Source organism: Danio aesculapii, chromosome 18 (assembly GCF_903798145.1).
Source record: "Danio aesculapii chromosome 18, fDanAes4.1, whole genome shotgun sequence".
In the NCBI taxonomy this organism is placed as follows: Eukaryota; Metazoa; Chordata; class Actinopteri; order Cypriniformes; family Danionidae; genus Danio; species Danio aesculapii.
Window position 1 is genome coordinate 46,069,494 of NC_079452.1, and position 23,482 is coordinate 46,092,975.

The window sequence follows — 23,482 nt, forward strand, 5'->3', positions numbered from 1 at the left end:
AACCACCATGTGCCCTTAAATGAGTTCAATTATATTTTAAAGGTTTAACAATAACAAAAAATCCACAAGGTAAAGGTGAAGGTAAAGTGCAATTATTAAATCAGAGTAAAGGTGTTTTGTGTAGATGTCAGCTGCTGAAGTGTTAAATATTGCAAATTATTAGCTCTCAACACGGGACCCTTGAAAAACAGTTGTATATTTAAAGCCAAAATGTTTTCAAATCCACATTCTGTCCTTAGATAACTTACCGGTAACTCTTTCCCTCTCCCTCTGTTCTCTGCTAACTCCAAAAAAAGAGATGAATGGACAACGCACAGCTACTAGATGTAGTAGCTTTCATCACCACCTCCACCCTCATAAGCAAGACTGACAGGGGTAAAAGTGGCCTGGTCAGAGACCTCTGAATTATTCATATGACTGGCAGGTGTTGTTGATAGGGCAGCTCTTCTGCATTTCCTAGTCCCAGGTGTGGTTTTAACAGCTCTATGTTCACGGCCTTGCCTATAGCTGCCATTGATTGCAGGCTAAAGACCCTGCTGCTGAATAAGCAAAGGAGCTTTACATAGTGGCACATGGTGCATCGCCCCAATAACACTACAGATCCATCACAGCCCATGACACCCACTTGGCGAGGAGGGGGAGGGGTTATCCTACAGTACCCCGGGGTTTGGAGTTAAAGACAGAGCAAAGAGTAAATGACATTCAAACAGGACTGTTCAGCATGATTGAAGCTAATCTAATATATCCCACCGTGAGTCTGATGACCGCTGACTCGGGAGGCACGGATTTGACTACAATACAAGGCTGCAATAAAAAAAGCATCTGGACTCCATGGAGTCATGCATAATAAGGTTGCTCTGAACTGAATGTTTCCCAAATTCTCAAGAAAATGACATTTCTTTAAATTTCACACATAAAGAATGGGATCACAGTAGTGCGCCAGTGGTTAACAAGAAAGTTCACTCAAAACATATTATAAAAATACTTTATCATTAATAGACCAATAATATGATAAGGAATATCGAGTGAGGTCTTTCCATTTTTTAAATGAATTTTTTCTTGATATGCATTGTTTTTACATGCAGGCAGCTTTTATCTCTTGCATCATGTGAATATAATAATAATAATAATAATAATAATAGTAATAATAATAATATTAAGGCCCAATCCCAATTCTATTTTTGTACCCCTACCCCTTCCCCTTCCCCTTGGCCCTTAAAACCGAGTGTGAAGGGGAAGGGCTTCAAAATTTACCCCTAAGAATTGGGACAGCACTACAGCACCTGCACACATCATCATGTCATCGCGATCTCTTGCTTTATATGAGATCAGACGATGGCGACTGCTGTAGTTATTCCAGTTGTGTTATTTTTTTTTATTTATCTTCAGGAAATCACTGAAGGCATATATTATGTTATCAGAATGACCTACTGTGGCAATAAGATCGTAACTGTGATGTGCATTTACACCGTGGCCATGTAAACACACCAAAAACAACATTAACATTATAGCAGACACTGTAAAAATGTCATTTCCAGCCACTAGAGTTTTCTGACATGGTATTTGAGTGTCATCGAGTGTCAGAATGTTGTAAGACTGCTATACAGGAGTTATTATTAGGGATTATAGATCGCAAAATTTTGCAGTTTTTATTTTAGCGTTTTTTTTTAAAAGCATGATGGTAAAAATTCTCTTACCCCTTGGTTTCAAGTGTGGTCCTGAAAAATCTTTGTTCGAAGGGGTATCTAGCACTTCCCCTTAGCCCTACACCTTCAAGCTAAAGAGAATTGGGACACCCCTACCCCTTCACAGGAACGCGCAAAACGAGGGGTAGGGGTAAGGGAAAGGGCTAAGGGGTAGAATTGAGAGTGGGCCTAAATGTTAAGCATTTGGCCCAATTGGGGATGGCCGGCTGGTTTCTAGAGGGGCCGACCCAATCAGAGGTTACGCGGATGGCAAGGATGTCAAACAAACAGTAAGTGCAACACAAGCTAATTGTCAGAGATGGACCATAAAAAAAGGAAAGATGGTGCCGAAAAGCTCAGAGAAAAAAAAGAGCTCTAAAATCAGATGCTTCCAAATGCATATAATTAACTGAAATATTCTCGAAAGGTTTAAATTCGGCTGCTGCATTGGAGGACAGTAGCACGGTAGAGGAGGTAAGAAGAAAACAGAAAATAAAGGCTACTTCTAAGTCATTATGTTAAAATATACTAAGTAATTTTGACATCATTCACACTACTTCTGACAGTTTTTGACAGCAACCTACACTGTGCTTAACAGTAAGCTTAGCGTAGAACTCTTGTACATTTTAAAATGTCATTATCAGCAGATAACGTGGGATTTAGGGTATACAGACTGCTGCATGCTACTGTACTAGCAATATAGTCTAACACGCAAAAGAACCTATAGCTATATTCATAGTACTGTAGGCATTTGTCTTTAAAGTAAACATGGGCACTAGTCTTTAAAGTAAAACATTAAATACATGCATAGGCTACAGTATGTAATTAATCCTTAGGTAGAGGCACAGAGAATGACAACACTGCAGAGGATGACATATATAGTTATTTGTGAATAAAAGTATGCTGAAGTGTTGCTAGTGCTGCATGTCCATTTGTGTGTAAAGGTGTGTGTGTTTGTTTGTTTGTTTGTTTGTTTGTTTGTTTGTGTGTTTGTTTGTTTGTTTGTTTGCTTGTTTGTTTGTGATACACATTCACCGGTTACTCCTATCATAAGTAATAGTAGACAAATGACATAGACAGCAGACGGACTCTACAAGATTCACAGATAATTTTTTATTTAGCTTTTTCTGTATGTATAAATTTGTTATAAACAGCTTGTTTTTGTTCCAGTCACATGTAATAAATGTTTAAATATCTCTTACATACCGTACTGTTTATATTATTTCACCATCTGTACACCAATATAAGCAGTGAATGTGCGTGCCCGTGGGTGGGGCTGTGTCGGTGTGGTAATGTGCGCTGGTGTGGGTACAGTGTCAGGGCTGAATATTTGTCCCAGTCCGCCCTTGCAAGCAAGTCACTTCAGTTTTATATGCAACTTTCATTATTCGAATCATTTGCTGGGGGTCACCGTGGCGCAATGAGTAACACAAACGCCTCACAGCAAGAAGGTTGCTGGTTCGAGCCTCTGCTGGGTCTGCTGGCATTTCTGTGTGGAGTTTGCATGTTCTCCCCGTGTGCGTGTGGGTTTCCTCTGGGTACACCGGTCTCCCCCACACGTGCAAAGATATGTGCTATAGGTTATTTGAATAAGCTAATTTGTCCGTAGTGTATGTGTGTGAATGAGTGTGTATGGATGTATCTCAGTGATGGGTTGCAGCTGGAATGGCATCCACTGTTTAAAACGTATGCTGGATAAGTTGGCAGTACATTCCGCTGTGGCGACCCCTGATTAATAAAGAGACTAAGCCAAAAGGAAAATGAATAAATGACTGAATAATCATTTCCTGGCTATTTTTATTTTTTTCACCATTACAATGTGTCCTAACAACATGCGATATGGCACTGTGAATCAGAATCAAAAGTCATCTATTCCATGATAATCTAAGTTTTGTCTCAGCCATCTATGACTGTGACAAACACACTTTCTATTTTTGAACCGGTGACAATGAGAACCTCAGGTACGGTTCATTAGGCTTGGGCAGTATCCAAATTTTGATACTGTCAAACCTCCTCCCTATTTTACCTTGGTATACGGTATTACCGTGCATAATAAAAGAAATTATGATGTAAGGCTCAGACAGCGTCACCAAATTGTTGGCTTGTGTCTAAACCATTCAGAAACTGAATACCGTATTTGCGAAATTAGGTTCATGGTCACCTGTTTGTCTTGTTCGTATTAGAGATCTGCACGGGACGCTCTCTCTCATTCACACACATACACACACACACATAGACAGCACCAAGCCAGCGACACACAGCATCGCACTCTCTCTCTCTCATTAACACACACACACACACACACACACACACACGCACACACACACACACACACACACACACACACGCACACACACATAGACAGCACCAAAACAAGCGACAGACAGCATCACTCTCTCATTCACACACACACACATAAACAGCATCCACGCAGATGCGCTCGGGAGCAATATTGTTAGACCATTGTTAGACCTACCACTCCCTCGCTTTATTCGGAAATTTATTCTCCCACCGCAAGAAATCTGGTTGGGTCCCGTGGCACAACAGCGGGAATGCAGACCTCTAGTTCGTATTTACCACGTCTCCCTTGTCATTCGGCCAAAATCCGAAATATTGCCAAACTGCAGAGGTTGTGTTCTTAATAGACATCTCTTAGATGTCTATTAAACAAAAAAATACACTGTGAATTTGTATGTACTTTTAATAATGTTAAGGAGGTTTAATATTAAGAAATTACATTCTGATTACATTATAATATTATGCATATAATATTATGCAGTGCACTATTCTATACTCCTGAATGTGTGTGGCATTTGCATGTTTCTGTCATGTAATTGACAGACGTATTGTTTTGACAATGACATGAGGTAACATTCAATTGCAATATTGCAAAAAACCCACTGTAATCAAATCATGAGAGTGCAGGTACACTTTGTCAATGAGTGTGTGTTCACAATTAGCAGGTTTGGTTTGATTAAAAGAAGCACTTGTGCAATTGCTCTGTTAGTGCAGCTCAATGCAGTGCATTTAGATCATGGCCATTCAAAAGACTGGTCTCAATCAGCTCATGAAACTGTTGTTCTAAACCCACTCCAGGCTCATTGAAAACAAGTGCTTCAGCCTACATTGTTGCATTTGTGTAAAATACATAGCTCCTTGTACATTCTGTTGCTCGTTTCAGATGACAAATCTAATAGAAGGTGCTGTCTACATTTTTGCAAGTCTGAAATACATTACTTAGGATATATTGTGCTGTTTTCAGATACACGTAGGGATGGGTATCGTTAAGGTTTGAATGGTATTACTACTTTTATCGATACCACTTATCAGTTTGGTACTTTAATGGTTCTTATATGGGTACTTTTTGTAGTGTTTTTTTTTGTAGTGTTTATAAAAAAACACAAATTGAACAGCATTAACACTTTATTTTATTATTACGTTGTAATGTAAAATAAAACAGAACCAATCATTTTAAAACAAATAAAAAAAAGTTCTAGTAAAAGAATGTACAATGGTTTGAAGAAAAATGACTCTCAGTTTTTAACCATTTTCTGGAGAAAAATCAACATGTTTGTCTTTTCTGGCAGTCTCTTAGATCTTTCTTGGTTTATTGTGCTCCCTGCCGCTGAAAATACCCTCTTTGAGTTGCAAAATGCAGTTAAATAATCAGATAAGGTTTATGATTTTTCATTAATGCATTCACATAGGAGAGTTAATGAGTTAAAGTTGTTTTGGGAGTTAACAATGTAAAAATCAGAAGGTTTTTTTATAATTTCTTAAGCATAGTTTATTATTAGGCTATTCATAGGCTATATTTGTAAATACAATAATGTAAAAGCATTTTTAATGTTTAATGTTTATTTAGGCACCAGCAGAAAAATACTGTTTTCAATGTAACCGAATGTGTGTGTTTATTAAACTATTAATATACTAATTTAGAGAGACCTTATGTGATTGCCTGCTAGCAAATGGATGTGGATTATGTTTATCTAGGCAGTCGAAAACTTTTCCTTTGTCTTTCTGCAGTTAATGCACTATTGAAAGATGCTTAGCCAAATTGCTTGCGTTTCTGCTTATACAAGAAAACAACTTGTTGCGTTTGTTGCGATGGGCATTGTCAGTGTCCACTCAGGTAATACAACCCGTTTGGTTCTCTCCGCCACTCCGCAAGCTTACGAGATGTGTGTGCGTGAGTCTGTGTCGCGAGCTATGTGTATGCGCTTAGCGCGAGTCACCGCTGAGTGCGCGCTCACAGCTGAGAACAGTGAAGACTTTTATATTGACGTGCTCCAGTTGTATTATTAGATGAAAACACAAGCATTTCTCACGTGAGATTGCCAACTGTGCAAACGAATATCAAATATCGCAAACTAGAAAAGGTTGATCAGTTAATTTATGCTAATTTAAGTAATGTTTATTCAGCAATAATTCTCTAGTAGCCTACCGATAGCAACGTCAGAGCTGATCGATTCTTCTGTCTTTTATAATGTAGCAACGAGAATGATAAAGTACAGAGTTTCGGTACCCATCCCTAGATACACGTCCTTCTTGCACACGCCCATGAAACGATGGGGCTTGTAATAAACATCACCATGTGAACCACTGACTTAGCAAACATAAGAGAAAAGCACTCTGTGACCACATACTGTTGCTTAACTTTGATTTAACATTGATTTTATTTTGTTAGTAAAACTGCCAAAAATACAGCACCATATAAAACGAGTTACCAAGCAAACTGACCACACCAGAAATGTTGGCCATATAAAGCAAGCTAGTTTAGTTGTTTTGTGGTATTTATTTGGTGTTGTACAAAAAACTGAACAAAAATAATCCTTTATTTGTTGATAATATGCCCCTGTAAATGTCATCATTGTGAAAGAATCAAAAATTCTTGCTATCATACTGCCCCATTTTAGATAGAAACTGCAGTCAAACATGTTTAAGCCTATTTCACTTTTTCCCAAAAATGTAGGCTGAAGCACGTATTTCCAATATTGGTTAAACTGGTATATATTTCTTTCCCCTAATTGTTATTTTTTGGGGGGTGACTGACAGAATCAGTTCAAACATTCTTCAAAATAAAGGTTATGCAGGTTGAAATGACATGAAAGTGAACGGCAGGGTTTTGATTTTATGGTGAACTGTCCCTTTAAGGCAGTCTTGTATGCCTCTGTCATATGTTCAAGAGATTGGTAGGGGGGGACAAATATGTCAAAACACACGCGCATACATACACATACACAAACACATATTGCAATGCAGGGAAGCAAAACAAAGCTGTGAAAATGCCCATGGCACTACATACCATTAAAGGTCACAGTAGGTCATTTCACAGAAACAACCGCCTCTGGCATATCAAAAGTATAAAGGCATAAACGTCCAGCACAGACGTTTTCCATGTGAAGAGAATGCAAAGAGCCTCCCTGGCTGATGTTAGGATTTCATTAAGGATGATATAATTGGCCACAAATGCGCAGTGGATGTGTGTATAGAACTGTACGCTCATTATAACATATGTGAAATATTAAAAGCTAACTTGTCTTTTGTAACAAGCTCTTGTTTCATTAAAAGTTCAAACAAGAGAGTTGCACGAGAGATAATGGAGAAGTGTTTTTTATTCTTCTTCTTTCAGACCTCTGGATGTCATCAAAAGCACTGTGCTGTTCGTTGGTACAAGTTCAAATGAGATGTCCCTGAGCACAGTTGTCTGGCCTAGGACAGGACAGAAGGAAACACCAAAAGCAATTTCCACCCAGGTGATCCCGCCCCAGGGCCCCAGCGGGGTTTAGACGAGGAAATTAAACTCAACACTGGTCCTGCTGCTCGAGAACTCCAGTCAAATGAACAGCCGATGTGCAGTCTTTTACCACTTCACAGCGAAAATATTAACAGAATAAAGAAAGAGGTTTCCTGCAGGGTGTGGAGTGAAGCGGCTCACGCAGAATGGCTAATGTCCTCTCTCCTGAGTGATGGAGACGTCTGCAGGTTCAACTCTAACGACTCCCAGAGCCTGTGCGGAGAATAGTAATTTACCAATCATGCCATCCATACTTGAGCAGAGAGCACGCTGGGTTTGAAAAAAAAAAAAAAAAACGTATGATAAGTTCAGACGGAGTCACGAGGCTTAACCATCAGTGTGGTTTCAGAACGGCAGTACATAAACCTCTCAAAAGTAACTGAGAGCTACAGTCAACTAAAACAGGAAGCTGTCTAGAACGTGCAGAACTCAAAGTACCAGAGAGGAACAGACCTCGGTACATCCATTAAGATGTCTCACAATACAAGACGGATCCATGCTACGCTGAGCTTGTTTAGGTCTCTCCATTGTGAGTGCTGGGACAGGAATAGCTTGAAGCGAAAAAGCATAAAGTTAATGGGGGGACACACTCTCTGGGATTGCAATGGTAAATTATGACTCCCATAATACACAATTCAGGGCCACTCTTGGTTTACAGTAAAGGCTGGATGAAGTCCTGGGGCTACACTGCTCATAATGGGTGCCGTAAGTGAAAGCCTGTAATGTTAATGAATAACCAACTCAATCCAAATCCAAAATGATGCTATAACTTCCGAGCTCCAGTGGAGCCAACAAGCAGATGGCCTGGTTTCTGTGAGCTACTCAATTTTGCATTAATGTAACCTTTCTTTATAAGGCAAGATTTATATGCGGCTTTAAAAATGACGATGCTTACCCACTTCAATTACAAAACAGAGTGCCTTTAGTTTCCACGCTGGTGATGATTCCTCATAAAAAGCGTCCCGTGGTGTGACGGCGTCTCTGCCGAGTGGGTCAGGGAGGCTCTGAGAGCTGGTCTTTATGGTAATACCGCTCTGATTGAGATAAGTGGCAGATGTAAGCAGGACCATCAGCAGTATTTGTAAAAAGTCAGTGGATTCTCAAGGGAGAGCTGCTTGTCATTACAACCGCCGGGAAAAGACCTGATGAGTGCATTATTCAGGACCCGGCAGATCCGCGGCTAAGAGGTGTGGAGTTGGCATCAGAGTGACGAGCTCTATTGAGCCTTGCTATAAGCTCACATCAGTGCTTGTTAATTAGCTTTGCTTAAAGATGCTCGCAGGCCATCTTTATTTGATTCTATTCCTTTTCCCCATGAACTTAGCGTTGTGCAAATTCTCGTTCGCCATCTGTACTGAAAGTGCACTGTGATGTGAATGATTGTTTTACTCAGAATTCTCATTCTCAACAGCGGAAAGCTTTTAAATTCATCACATTAAGTATTATCATATCGTTTAGTCTGTGGAGCTCCTGGGATTGGACGGATGTAGGAAGCAAATTTCATTTCATTTAAAAAAAAAAGTATTTTATGCTCACCAAGACTAAATTTATTAGATCAGTGAAAACAATAATTAGGCTGGTCATGTAGGAATAATTGCGATTAACAGTTTAATTGTCTGTTTTAATAATGTCACTTACAGTATAAGCCTAGTATGTTAGCTTTTTTTTATTTTCCATGCAAACAAATAGGTGCAAGTTTTTTAAAGCTGGGAAATTAATCATTTAAAGGGCACCTATTTTACCCCATTTTTCAAGATTTAATTTTAGTCTTTTGTGTCTGCAGAATATGTCTGTAAGGTCTCAGCTCAAAAAACCCACCAGATTATTTATTGTACATTTCATAATATTGGATTTTCTGCTCTGAACACAGTGTAGCTGTTTTTGTTGCCTGTGCATTTATTGTTGGTTCCTGGAGTTTAAGTTCAGTTTAGTACAGTTCAGTGTGGTTTAAAGGTGCAGTAGGCAATCTGCGACAATGCTAACTGGCTAGTATAAATCTCTGAAACACAGTTCCACAGCAGAACCCTGACTCAGCAACTAGTGCTTAGCCAGCAGGGTGCAGGAATTATACTCAATACTAAGCCATACTTACATGCTATTTCAGAGCGAAAATTCAGAGTAGCATGATGAACAATAGCGTGACACAAGTTGTCATTGTTTAAAAATGAACCAATGTAATGTGAATATAAAAGCAACTTCACCTCAGTAAAGCAGGCTAGGCGGAATAGTGCTAATTACTGATGTTTTGTTGTTAAACTAAATAAAAACGTGACAGTATGGATGCTGTAAAAGGTCCCTTATGAAACTGAAAATAGTCACAGCTCTGCGTGAAGCTAAAATAGTTTTAAAACAGAACATTACCTGTCTAACAGAAATACTTCAGCCATGGTGTCGTCCTTCCTCCAGCGTGCAAAAGTAAATCCAATACTGATTTAAGATTTTAAAAAGATTTGATTCAGCATGTTTAACCTCTCACGCTTTTTCTATCTCTCATGAACCCGCAGCGTGTGTACGCACAAACGGCGGATCTGCGCGTTAACAGCTGCGCATTAGTTCAAATCTGCATATGGTGTCAGACATTTTCAGCTACTTATCGGAATTATGGGACATGTCGGCCCAAATCTATTTGAATTGGATAACCATTTTTTAGTTTTATGCCTTACCCAGAATATAAAAATACATGTAAATACATTTAGATCATTTACTTTAATCATTACTATTGGAATATGAAGAGACTTTCAATAGCACAACAAAAAATGTTTCTAAAGACAATCACCTACTGCACCTTTAGTTTTCACTACTGAGCAATTCATCAATGCGCAGCTCTACAAGTCCCGAACCATGCAAGCCAGTGGCGACACCGTTCCCACGTGCCTGTCAGAGTGTGCCTCAATCTCCGCCTCGGCTGCGTTGGATAAACAGCACAGTGACAGACATGAAGGAAGCAAATCTCACATAACATTTGTGAGATATACTACAGTAAGAACTTTACCAATGATTATTATTTGATATATTTGTTGTGGAGTTGCAACGATGAGTCATACACAACATTGTTACAAAGTTCACTCATGCACACACACAGACACACAAATAGCGGACACACACACAGCGGACACTAGGTATGGGGCGATAACCGTTTTCAAGGTATACCGCGGTTTGGAAAGTTAAGGTTTTAAAACCGTCAAATTTTGCTGCTATACCGTTCTTAAGGTATCAGTAAGATGTTTTATTTACTTTTTTTTCTTATTCGTTTTTTAGGACAACAGTATCTCCAGCAAAAAAGATTTTAAATGGTCTGTTAATTAAAACACACAAATTAAATTTTAATTAAATTAAAATCTATGTTTTTGAAACTAATGAAGACAGCAGAAGTTAATAATTAGAAGTCAAGAATTATTCAACCTAACATATTAATGGCTCCAAAATATTATAAAAGTTTCCCAAAAATATGTAATATTTTGTGTTCAAAGGGGAAAAAGTTTTTGTTTTTTTACCCAGACATTTAAAAAATATATATTTTAGAGCAGTAATCACACTACCGTGAAACCCTGACATTTATATCCAAGGTTATCATACCGTCAGAATCTTTTACTGGCCCATGCCTAGCGGACACACACACAGCGCAGGCGCATTTAACTTTGCACTGTTACTGCAAGGCAAATGTGACAGGATACTTGTTAATGCTGTATGAATATACGTTATGTTAATGTACAACATAAACCAGATTTAACGTCCACAACCAGGGATTGAGGTGTCTTTTTTTATAATTGCACTGACATGCAGCTGTGGTGATGAATTACAGCATTTTACCGTGTTTAATGTACTTTAATACAAACATGCACTGTTTTAAAAAATGTTAAACTTGTAAAACTCATTCTTGATCACATCTGATGATGATTGATGATCACAGAGAGCTCAACAAGTTGTTTAATCCTGGTTGCTTTGTGCACGTCCTGTCTTATGGACGTGTTATTATTCGGTGGGTGGAGAAACCGCACTCCTACATCACGTTGCACTCGGCCTCATAATGGGAGAGATTTGGATCCTATTTTTTACATCAGGAAATAAAAAAGAGACTTATTGTCTTTATATCACCCCAATATGACAGTGCATCCACTATACCTAAACACAGTTCTGCCCAAACAAAATAATTTTAAATATTTCTTTTTTTTAATAAAATGACTGGAATGGGAACATTAATCACTTACTGCCACTTGTTTACATTCTAAAATATCGCTAATTTGCATGGCAAATTTTGACTGCCATTTAAACCTTGCTATTGTAAGGGTTATATCAAAAAAGAAATAGTTGCAATACAAAAGCAGGCTTCGTGGTGTTGCATGATTCTTCAAAATTCTTCCAATTATTATCATTATTTTATTTTATGTTATTATAATTAGTAGTAGTAGTAGTAGTAGTAGTAGTAGTAGTAGTAGTAGTAGTAGTAGTAGTAGTTGTTGTAGTATTAGTAGTAGTAGTAGTAGTTGTTGTAGTATTAGTAGTAGTAGTAGTAGTAGTAGTAGTAGTAAGAGTAGTAGTAGTAGTAGTTGTAGTAGTAGTAGTAGTAGTAGTAGTAGTAGTAGTAGTAGTAGTAGTAGTAGTAGTAGTAGTAGTAGTAGTGGTGGTGGTCACAGTAGTATTTATGTTGAAAAGAGCCTAATGCTATAATGAATGCAAATTGTTTAGTTATAGATGCAACCATTTAAAAAACATTAATTCCTTTCAAAAAAGAACAACAACAAAAAATCTTGCTGAGTCCAAGCTTAGATTGAGGCTCCAGACTCACATCACTAGAGTTGGAGCATTTTCAAATCTTCAGAGCAAGAAATCTTTTTCATGTCTTGCCTGGTTACATTTATTTCATAAAGTATTTGATCATTTAGGAGACAGTTCACCCTTCTACCACCAATTACATGCATCATACAAGTCTCACTCTGAATGACTGACTTTTTTTGACACTAATATATTTACAAAGAAAAAGTGCTCAGACGTCTGTCTAAACACTCTTCCTCCCTCAAGTGTTCTGTTAGACAAATGTAGTTCAAAACAATTGATTATTAATGAGTATTCAGTCCAAACATGACATATATGAGCTTCCTTTCACCTAAAAAATGCTCATCGTGTTTCACTTGAGCCTTTAAAGTACAATTACACCCTCTCACTCTATTTAAAAAATCCATTTAGGTCATTAATAAAAAGCTCTGTTGATCTTATTGTGCACAATACATCTTTTTTGTACGTTCAAATGCCAGGCACTCTATCCATGTACTTTTCTGTAATTAAAAATGTTTGTCGTGCCTCTTTCAAATTAGATTTGGGAATTTTCCTCCCGGTGGAAATGTAGACACTAACCTCTGGGTTAACATGGAGGAAAAAAAACATCTGTGAGACCAAGTACTGACACAAACATCTTAATTGAAAGAACATAATTTGCCATCCCGAGACAGGCGATGACATGCAACTCTGTGGTTCACAACGAAAATATACAGACTGAGGTCACTTGACAAGGACAGGAAAGGAAAGGGAAGACACAGACAGTCAAGAAAACCGTGGCTGCCCTTGATCGCTTCTGTATTCTGCTTCAGAGGAAAGGAGAAACATACATCAGGTTTTTTCAATTACAGAGCAGAAGTTGACCCAAGAAGGTTCTGCTAATGGCTTGATATTTTTCATTAACATTTCTTAATGCTCTCACTCTGACCTCAGGGTATTTGTTCAATGTGTAATGTTCAATATGCTTTGGCTAAAATAGCATTTATCAGACTCATTAAGAGAGCAGCTTGATTTGCAGAATAAAGGTCAGGGCTTACTATGTCAGCGAAGGTTTCTAATGAACACTGTCTTTAGTGCCATTGCGTTACATCCAGTGATACTATATTATGCAAGACGTGACCTGGAAATTGCTGTTTATACATTAAATTAGATGAAACGACTTATTTTTTATGATTGCTTTTTTGTAATGTTAAAAATATCACCAGACCCATTTGAGCAACGACACAGTCTTCAGAGTCATTGCAGTGTTCAGTGTTACTGTTTCACCCAAGACATTTTAGCCATTGTGTGCGGTTCAGGATGTTTTCTTCCACTCTGAGGTGATTTTGAGTGTTAATTTGGCCACAACTTTTTCTGTGTTTCAGCAAATGAAATGATCTTTGGTGACAAATCTTATTTTGACACATATTTTGGGAAAATGCTATACAATTTTTCAAAAATTCAACAAAAAACTATGGACAAATTGACTACATTTTTCATTAGGTTTGTGGCTGTTTTTGCCCCATTGACTTCTATTATGATGACAGTTTATGATTGCAAATTCATGACAGCATATAATCATGCATTCTTGATTGTTGGTGGTTTTTCCTGTTGGGAAAAGGTAAATTTACTAATTGTTACTGTTGATCATCAGTTGCAGTGCAAAAAAACTTCTGGATAAAAAAAATACTGTTATATGAAGTATGTGTGTGTGTGGGCATGTGTGAGAGTGCGAGAGGGTTAGAGAGTTTGTGCACTTACCTTGATGCTGTATGTTTGAAAAGAAAAAGAAAAAATAAGCAGCTCAGCCCTCAAAACATAAACATAGCAGTGTATTGATTAAAATTTGCTGTATTACTCCATAGAACCCCATATAAAAACCAGAAACATGTTTGCACAGGCTTATATAAAGGGTTAATGCTGCCAACTGATGATCAACAGTAAAAATGAAAAGTTTGACCTCTTCTCAAGATTGAAAAACACCAACAGTCAAGAATGCATGATTATTTGGTGTCATGGCTTTGTAATCATTTTTGTAATAATGGAAGTCAATGGCTTTCTTCAAAATATCTTCTTTTGTGATCAGCATAAAAATAGAAACTGAAACAGTTTTTCAGATTTAAGTGAACTATCCCCTATAATGTGTGAGATACTGAGTCTCTAAAACAACGAGGTCTGACCTAAAAATTGTTGTTTACATTAAAATCGATAGGACAACAGATTTTGTTGGAATTTTCCCCATTTTAAAGAAGAAACCCCTCACTGAATCAAATGTTTAAAAAACATTACATATATAATGAACTCTACTAGAGGAACGGCTCATCGTTTCATATGCCCATTCCAATTTAGAAAATGATCCACTCTCTGTCTACTTGGCTGCTGTTTCATCCATCATTTTATGTTCTACAAAGACAGTCTGTTTAATAATAAACCATAATCTGCTACAATGTCTCTCTCTTTCTTTTTTTCTACTTTTTTGTATTGTGGTTTTACAAATAGGGTACAAATAGGACATGAACTTATATTTAGAGTAAAATGGATAGCTCTTTTAGCGTAAGTGCGTAAAGAAGCTCAATATAGAATTCAGAAACCTTTAGAAAGCCTTATTGATTGTGCTTACAAGTACAGGAACTTAAAGGAGACTGAACAAGTGTTGAAGATCTCTTTCATTCTTTGCCTACAAGTAAAATATTTCATTTGTGGTGATATGCAGATAATGAAAACTCATAAATATGTGCTGCATGCTTTTTATTAATCAATAACCAAATAAACACACAACAAAAAAATTTACCTATTAGAAAACAGCATTAAAAAAGCAGCTGATCACAGTCATGATTGCACAAGCCCTGCAATTTACCATTTTGACAGGAGAGGTCATAAAGATTACATTGTTGTGATGGTTTAAATATAAAAATACACTTGAAACTATGAGGCGCCGTGTAGGATTTAAATCAAACTTTGCTTATCAACACACACATAAACACGTGCATATACACCTATAAATTACTCGCATATACACCTATACTTTTAGATGTTCAAAACAACATATATGAAACTTGTGTATATACATATAAACTTGACGCTCGCATACACCCACACACACGCGCACATACATATATACTCCATCTATGCAAACACACCGACACACGCGCACATACATATATACTCCATCCATGCAAACACACCCACACACACGCGCACATACATATAAACTGCATCTATGCAAACACACCCACACACACGCGCACATACATATAAACTGCATCTATGCAAACACACCCACACACACGCGCACATACATATAAACTGCATCTATGCAAACACACCCATATATATTTAATGACTTGTGTATATACATATATGCAAGTGATTTCATATGTAAGTGCGCATGAATTTTTCACTTTAAACGGAAGGTATTTCAGTATAACAGGAAGTTATCTCAGTTCATAAAAAAGAAGTCATTTTAGTGTAAAAGTCACAGCCAAAACGAAATATATCATTATTTATAATTATAAGCCTGTATCAGGTAATTTTAATTAGCTGTGTTGTAGTGCAATCTATCCTATCTTCAAGCTTATAAAATATAAATAATGTGATTAATTGAGGTATTAGGTCTTTTGATTATTGAAAACATGACATGACTGCCCCAGCAAAATGTTTATTAAAAATCCTCAAATAAATGAAAGCAGTAGGTTTAATCAATACACGGTCACATATGAAGTATATAATATTATTTATTATTAGAATAAATACATTGTTGTCTAATATGATTTTCTGTATCGTGTCGCAATCCTTAATGGGTTATTTTGGGTCCACACTTCAGTCCAGAAGGTGGCAGGAATGCACATTGTTGGTTTGCCAGCTGCCATTAATCAGAAAATAAGACGAAGTAAGCTATTTTGCCACGTTTCTCCATTTGAATGACCATGATGAACAGTGATAGCGTTACGTTACAGACATAATTAACATTTTGCGAAATGTTCTTGCTTCGCCGACTATAATAAGATCCATATCTAATTCAGTGGAGTCAAATGTGTCCCCTTCAGCTGAACTGCAAACAGAATCTGAATTGCGCAATTTGTTTCGCCATCAAGGCCCGCGGTTCAAGACTGCGGTCACGCCATCTGCGGTTCGGAGAGAGACGGTCACGCTATCTGTGCTTTAAATTGTAGTGCGCGTCTACTCTGTGTTTTGCGGTAGATTAAAGACGCGTGTGTTTAATGTGCTGCAGTTTTATAATCTTGTTTCACTTTTATTCGCCTGACTATAACATCCTCATTGCAATTAGCACAAGTAAATAAAGCACCGAAAAACGTCACGGCTATCAAGATCACTCTGAAATTCATGTTGATTTGCATGAGAAAAAAAATTAATTAATGCCTTCCGTTTGAACGGATATGCCTTCCGTTCACACTGAAAAGTTAACGCACATCCACATATAAATCACCTGCATATATGCACAACTTTGTATACGTTTGTGTATCTTGTTTTGGATGTTTGCTTGACTGTTTAAGGGGTGTTTATGCATGCTGGGAGTTGTATGTGCGTGTGTGTGTGTGTGTGGGTGGGTGTTTATGCAAGGAAGTTTATGTATGTGCGTGTGTGTGCTCGCACAAGGACCGAGTTTATATGTATGTGCGTGTGTTAATGTGTGTGTGTATGCATAGATGGAGTTTATATGTATGCGTATGTTAATGTGTGTGTGTATACATGGATGGAGTTTATATGTATGTGCGTGTGTAATGTGGGTGTGTATGCGTGGATGGAGTATATATGTATGTGCGTGTGTTAATATGGGTGTGTTTGCATGGATGGAGTATATATGTATGTGCGCGTGTGTCGGTGTGTTTGCATAGATGGAGTTTATATGTATGTGCGTGTGTGTGTGGGTGTATGCGTGCGTCAAGTTTATATGTATATACACAAGTTTCATATATGTTGTTTTGAACATCTAAAAGTATAGGTGTATATGCGAGTAATTTATAGGTGTATATGCACGTGTTTATGTGTGTGTTGATAAGCAAAGTTTGATTTAAATCCTACACGGCGCCTCATATGAAACCATTGACTATATATATCTAATTATGCAGAGATGTATAGTAACGAAGTAGAACTACTTCACTACTATACTTAAGTACTAAAAGGCAGTATCTGTACTTTACTGGAGTATTGTTTTTTTCTCCTACTTCCACTTTTACTTAAGTACATATTTTCGATGAGTTTAATACTTTTACTCCGATAGATTTTTTATGAGCTGCATCGTTACTCGTTACTAGAGGTGTCAAAATGGTCGATATCGGTTCAGTAATAGATCATAACGGGTTATTACGTACTGACGTCATTTATCTCCTATGTGCGGTGTCGCAATACCATGGCGAAGGACGGAGGCGCGAGGGCGAGTGAAGGCGGCACAGCACACGAGCCGCTATTTCACTACTACAGAGAAATGTTGTGAGACTCAACTGTTCATCTCCTCTTGGCTGTTAAAGCGATACTTGTGGATCCAGACCTGGGCGTGTATGAGGTGCAAGTTTTCTCCACTGTGTCTATTATAGATTACCTGTGATAACCGCGTATTATACATACATAGACTGAAACCGCGGCTGTTCTTCCCGCCATCAGTGAACAACGCTTTCATTTCTAAAGCCGATAGCAGCCCTTTCTGTTGAGAAGGTGAAGACAATAACCTATCAAAGGGGTGTAAGACCTCGCCTGTCAGCGTTTAAAAAGCAGGCGGGAGAATATTTACATTAGTTTATTTGCTATAAATGCTCGTGCTGTCTTCTGTGCATGAGTTTTGTTTGATACATTCAGAAAGAGTGTTTTCTTTGAGCGGGTCAAATTAAGGGTACAGTTCATATATATTACTGCTGTATTAAAGGACACAATTTTATTACAAGTAACCATTTAACTGTCACACCAAGAAAAAACCAATAGAATTTTTTTATTTATTGCATTTTTTAACTCCTAATGTCGCTAGTTAACACAATCAATACATTTTCCCCCAACACATCCCATATTTCTAAAATATCAGCCTCTACCAAATGGTTGAGATGTTGGTTTATGGTAAAAGTACCAGAATGAATAAATATACTATAAAAAATATGAAAAATATGAAGTTTAAGACCAATTTAATTAAAAAATAATCAAAATGAAACATTTTTGAATACTAAATCATAGCCATAAGCCATAAAATATTTCAGATTTTCATTTAACACAGTAATATACACGTTTTTTTTTACAATAAAATCAAAATCAAGTGAATTAGAACGTTTGTTTACAGCGTTTACAACCAGTAATTTGTGCTCCGAAAATGGGTTTCAATAGCGTTTTGAGTGAATTATGGACTGTTTTTGTGACACACAACTTTGAAAGGTGTGTGTTAAAGCTGTTATAATCTGTCAGATCTGTGGTTCAAGCGTGAGAGAAAAACAGTATTGTAAGCTATGTTTCTTTTCGTTCTGCTTAATGACGTGCCCCCAAAAAAGAGATTTAAAATAAACAAAACAATGTGATGTCTTGACTGCATTCTTTAATAACTACATTACACAATACTTGTACTTTTACTTTCAGTACTTGAGTAGTACATTTTGAAATAAACTACTTGCAATACTTAAGTACAAAAAATGTTGAATACTTTAGTACTTCCACTTAAGTATGGTGCTTAAAGAGCACTTTTACTTCTACTTAAGTCACTTTTTGATAGAGTACTTGTACTTTTACTTAAGTCTGGGTCTCTAGTACTTTATACATCTCTGTAATTATGTAAGAATGTAACAAAAATATGAATTATTTCTTTCTATTTTGCATGACACATAATGTTCACTGTCATGCAATCTGCCAATATTCAAACCAATTCTTTTTCAGTGAAAAAGAACATCAAGTGAGTATAAAAACAGATGTTTTTTCTAGTTGTTCATGCAGTTCTGTCTCCAATATGTATATAAATAAACGTTAAAACTCGAGAAGCATAGCTATCAAGAATACAGCACAGCATATACAGTATTAGCTCTTTCAACATTACCTCCGAACATTATAAACATTTGCTTCCATAAATCATTCTTGATTTTTTTCTAGTTGTTCATGCAGTCCTGCCTCCATTATGTCTATAAATATAAGTTAAAACAGGAGAAATATAGCTCTTTCAACATTACCTTGAACATTATAAGCATTTGTTTTCATCAATCGTTCTTGAAAAGTAAGCCCACCGGCAGTGATAGGACACATAGGGATAAATCTGAACTGTTTCATATAAATTGATGCCATGTACAATCAAACACAGGGTCATAAACAATCGATCTCAGCTCGACTGTGCAAACTGTGCACTTCTGCTTAGTTCAAAACACATGGACTGTCTTCAGTTCTTTAATATCTCTGTTTGTGTATGTCATAAAAATGAGACAACGTGGTCTCTTCACAAAAGAAATAAAGACTAAGCATAGCCTCCCATGAGGGTCACAACAAAACAAAGCCATTTTATCCCGTTTTTATAGCAATTTATAAAATATTAAAACTTACATTTGAGTGAAACAAAAACATCACTCAAAAGGAATCTCCAATAGCATCTAAAGCATCATGCAAAGGCTGAAACAGACATGAATATATACTAATGTTGTTGCGAACTTACGATTGCATTTAACCAGACTGGATAAAAATAAATAAGATCTGAACACTAAAGCAAAAGGATGCAGCTCATTTTCTGCATTGATCCAAGTCAGCGTATAGCCACAGAATACTAATGCAACAATAAATTGAAAACTACTCCTATCCCTTAATTCACCAAATCCGATACCTAACCAATTAAAAACAATCACGTCGTTATTTGAAAATCTTCAAGCGCAGACAGTTCGGAGCAGTGCAAAATCATGTCATAAATTTACAATTGAATTCACAACCATAAAAAATGCCAGGCGAAGCAGAAAGTTAAAACAGCGTCGTCCTTGGGAATTCAAACAACTATTAGCAATGCGCAGCCAGTGTTCCTTCATTAATCAGCACTAATTAAGACTATTGATTGAAGAAAACATCAGGATTTCCAGCTGAAAGGGTTTAGCAGACTGTAAACTGGAAACTCCACAGGCAAAGGCACGGTATTGAAAAGAACCAAAGGATTTGTCTATGCCCTTGGTTCAAGCTTCCCTTTACAAAACAGCTCAGAAAATTAAACCAAAAATGCCCCTGCTTCCCTGTCATTAAGTGCTGTCAGGACGAATCAGAGCTCACAGGCCAGTGGTGCTGCACAAAGCAGTGCTCGGTTTCTCATTGTTGAGCTTCCCGTCTCGCTAACACACATGCATGCTCAGTCACACAGAGGTTTCGGCTTGACGACAACAACCCGGGACTCAAAACATAACACATCAAGGTCATATCATACTGGGTACAAGACGTCAGCATCGTCCAACATTCTCATCATCTTCATATTTACATTAAATCCAAGTGCATGATTTATTTAGATATTGTCATTGTGATATTGTATTATTAATGATGCTGTGGTCACTTGTAGTGTCTGTGTTTACATGATATTCAGCTAAATAAAATCTGGAAATAAGTTGTGAACCTTTTCACCTTTTAAGCCTATATTAGCAAATGCAGGAATAACTTAACTCTGACTTGAGCTGCATTCAAATAGACTGCAGTTTTTACACTATGCCAACGTATTAATGCATGTTCCCAAAAGGGGGGGAAACTAAACAAGTTTGTCTAGAAGGAATAATTGGGCAGAATAAATAGAAGCCAACTACTGAATATCTTCTCGACAGGACTGCTGTTTAATTAGGCTAAAAGCTCAAGACTGAGAAACAAAAGCTGCATTACTGTATTGGCAAAGTACATTTATGACTTTTTGACAGATGGCTATAATGCAGTCTAGGCAAGCCGACTAACACGCAGGCAAACATAGCCCATTTAGCCAGAGACGGAGAAGCAAATCTTGAAAATCCAAGTCAGATGCTTGCATGTAATAAAATCTGTTTCTTCAAATTCTGAACTTAACGCAGGTCATTCACGCATTTAACTAAATGCACAAAAAACATCTGATTTTTGTTTTGTTTAACCAAAATACAGCTCATTTTCCATCATATACCTCATTTATGTTAGTTGTAAGTCAATAGTGCTGTTGTTATGAAACATTTAACAAGGTTTTAACAGCCAAAGAAGGTTCTGAAAAGCTAAGACATGGAAAATCTTCATAAAGTAACAAAATAAACCTCAAGCTGATGTCCAACAAAATAGCACCCAGCGGTTTAAACAGTCATGTATGATAACAAACATTGAAGGGCAAACCAATTATGTTTTATATAAAGCAACACTTGTCTATATGAGGAAACACTGTGCTGCTGGGAAAAATGAATCTGCTATATCATCTAAACTTGCTATATTGCTATATTTACAGAACTGTATCTGTTTGGAAATGCACAGGGGCTTTAAACGTCTCAATAAGGCTGTCAAATTGCTCAACAGAGCCATCTAGCGGAAACAAAACTTTAAATTAAAAGTAATGAATAAAAAAAAGACCATCCTGAGCGAAACGGTACGTCGCGTCTCATGCTTTATGCTATTGACCATTGAAAATACAATAAATGCTTGACGTGTGTTGTTTTCATTAGCATACATAAACTGGAATTTACCACTTAGTGTTTTACCATGAAAACGGAACAGTTACAGCCTTGTAAGTTACCCTGGTAAGACTAGTCTGTAGGTTTCACAGAAATCAAAACACTGACAAGATCCTATTATATACTGTGCTGTGCAGCTAGCAATATACCCACTTAGCAAGATGCTATAAAATATAGATAGATTAAGTATGCATATTTGATTTTATTGACATATACGCTTTTAGTTTTATTCATAATCTCATTCCTCAGCTGAAATATTTAAAGCCAAGAAAGCTCAGCTGAATAAAGATATCGGCTTGAGAGTATTCTGGACACGATACGTCTGACTTGTCTATTGGAAAAACCTAACACCCTTACAAATGAATATAAGCAGTATCTATGTAGGTTGTGCAAAATCAACACACAATCGATATTGTCACCCAAAATGAGTCAATAACAATAATAACAACATTCTCCAAAATATTTAATTTAATTATCGAGCCCACAGAATGAAAGTATGACGTAAATAAATGCTATCCTATAAAACATATTAATACATTTATAAAATCAGCCCTATCTTCATTGTATTATTGCAAACATAATCTTATTCTAAATTGGTATTTTAATTATAACTGCACATTCAAAGAGTAAATTATTACAACATCGTCTAAAAGCTAAAAATGTGCAAATAAGACTTACGCAAACTATTTCAAAAGATGCTCGGCAATATATTCAGAAACAAATAGGCTACATCTTGGATATGATTCAGCAACAATGTGCGCATATCAGTGTTTTGATTATATTCATATGCATATTGCAGTGTTTTACAGTAAATGTGACTTAAAAGGGGAGTATAAAAAGCGAAATAGAAAATAAATACCTTCTCTCGGTGTGTTTTACTTTCCTTGATCCGAAAACACAGCTTGATGTTCGTCCATAATCTTCGTCTTTGGAATCAAACTGTCCACTTTCTCGTTGGTAATGAAGGTGGAGACTACATGAAGAAGAGTCCGGGACTGTGTTTTCTTAAATTCGCTGTGCTGCTCGTGTTTTGAAGGCAGTGCTGTCAGAGCGCTGCGCTGCTGTTCATCCTCTGAAACCGACCGACTCTGTTGCCGAATGTTTCTGCCTCTCGCGCGGCCTCATTTTAAACTCACGTGACGTCAGAGTCCATGGTGCTGAAACTGCAAGCGCTTGGTAAACAACACAAACACGTTTTGTACATTTGTTTGCAGAAATAGTCATCGATAAACTTGTATAATCACACGGAGCATTTAGAAAACAATAAAACATAACAACAACAACACCAACAACAACAATAATAATAATAATAATAATTATTATTGTTGTTGTTGTTGAGGTTGTCGTTATTTTTGTTATTATTATTATTATTATTATTATTATTATTATTATTATTATTATTATTATTATTATTAATATTACAACTTTGATTCTTGCAACACATTTGAATAAAATTTGGAACAGTAAAGCATTTACCACATGTTTGGGGACTGAAGACACCAAGTGATGAAGTGTTTCAAATGTAATTTTGCCACATTCTTCCTGAAAACAAGTCTTAAGGTGGGCAACAATATGGGGTCTTCATTGTCACATTTAGCACTTCAAAATGCACCACACATTTTCTATAGGAGACA

The 23,482-nt window shown here is 36.9% G+C and overlaps 1 protein-coding gene across 1 annotated transcript in view; it reads right to left on the reverse strand.

Annotated features, from left to right (window-relative positions):
* Window positions 1-22,916, reverse strand: part of megf11 (multiple EGF-like-domains 11) — a 254,354-nt gene extending 231,438 nt beyond the window's left edge. The window contains exon 1 of the mRNA XM_056478777.1: window positions 22,708-22,916. The gene's annotated coding sequence lies outside the window, so the exon portion shown is untranslated. The remainder of the gene's footprint in view (window positions 1-22,707) is intronic.
* Between the last annotated feature and the right edge of the window lie 566 nt (window positions 22,917-23,482).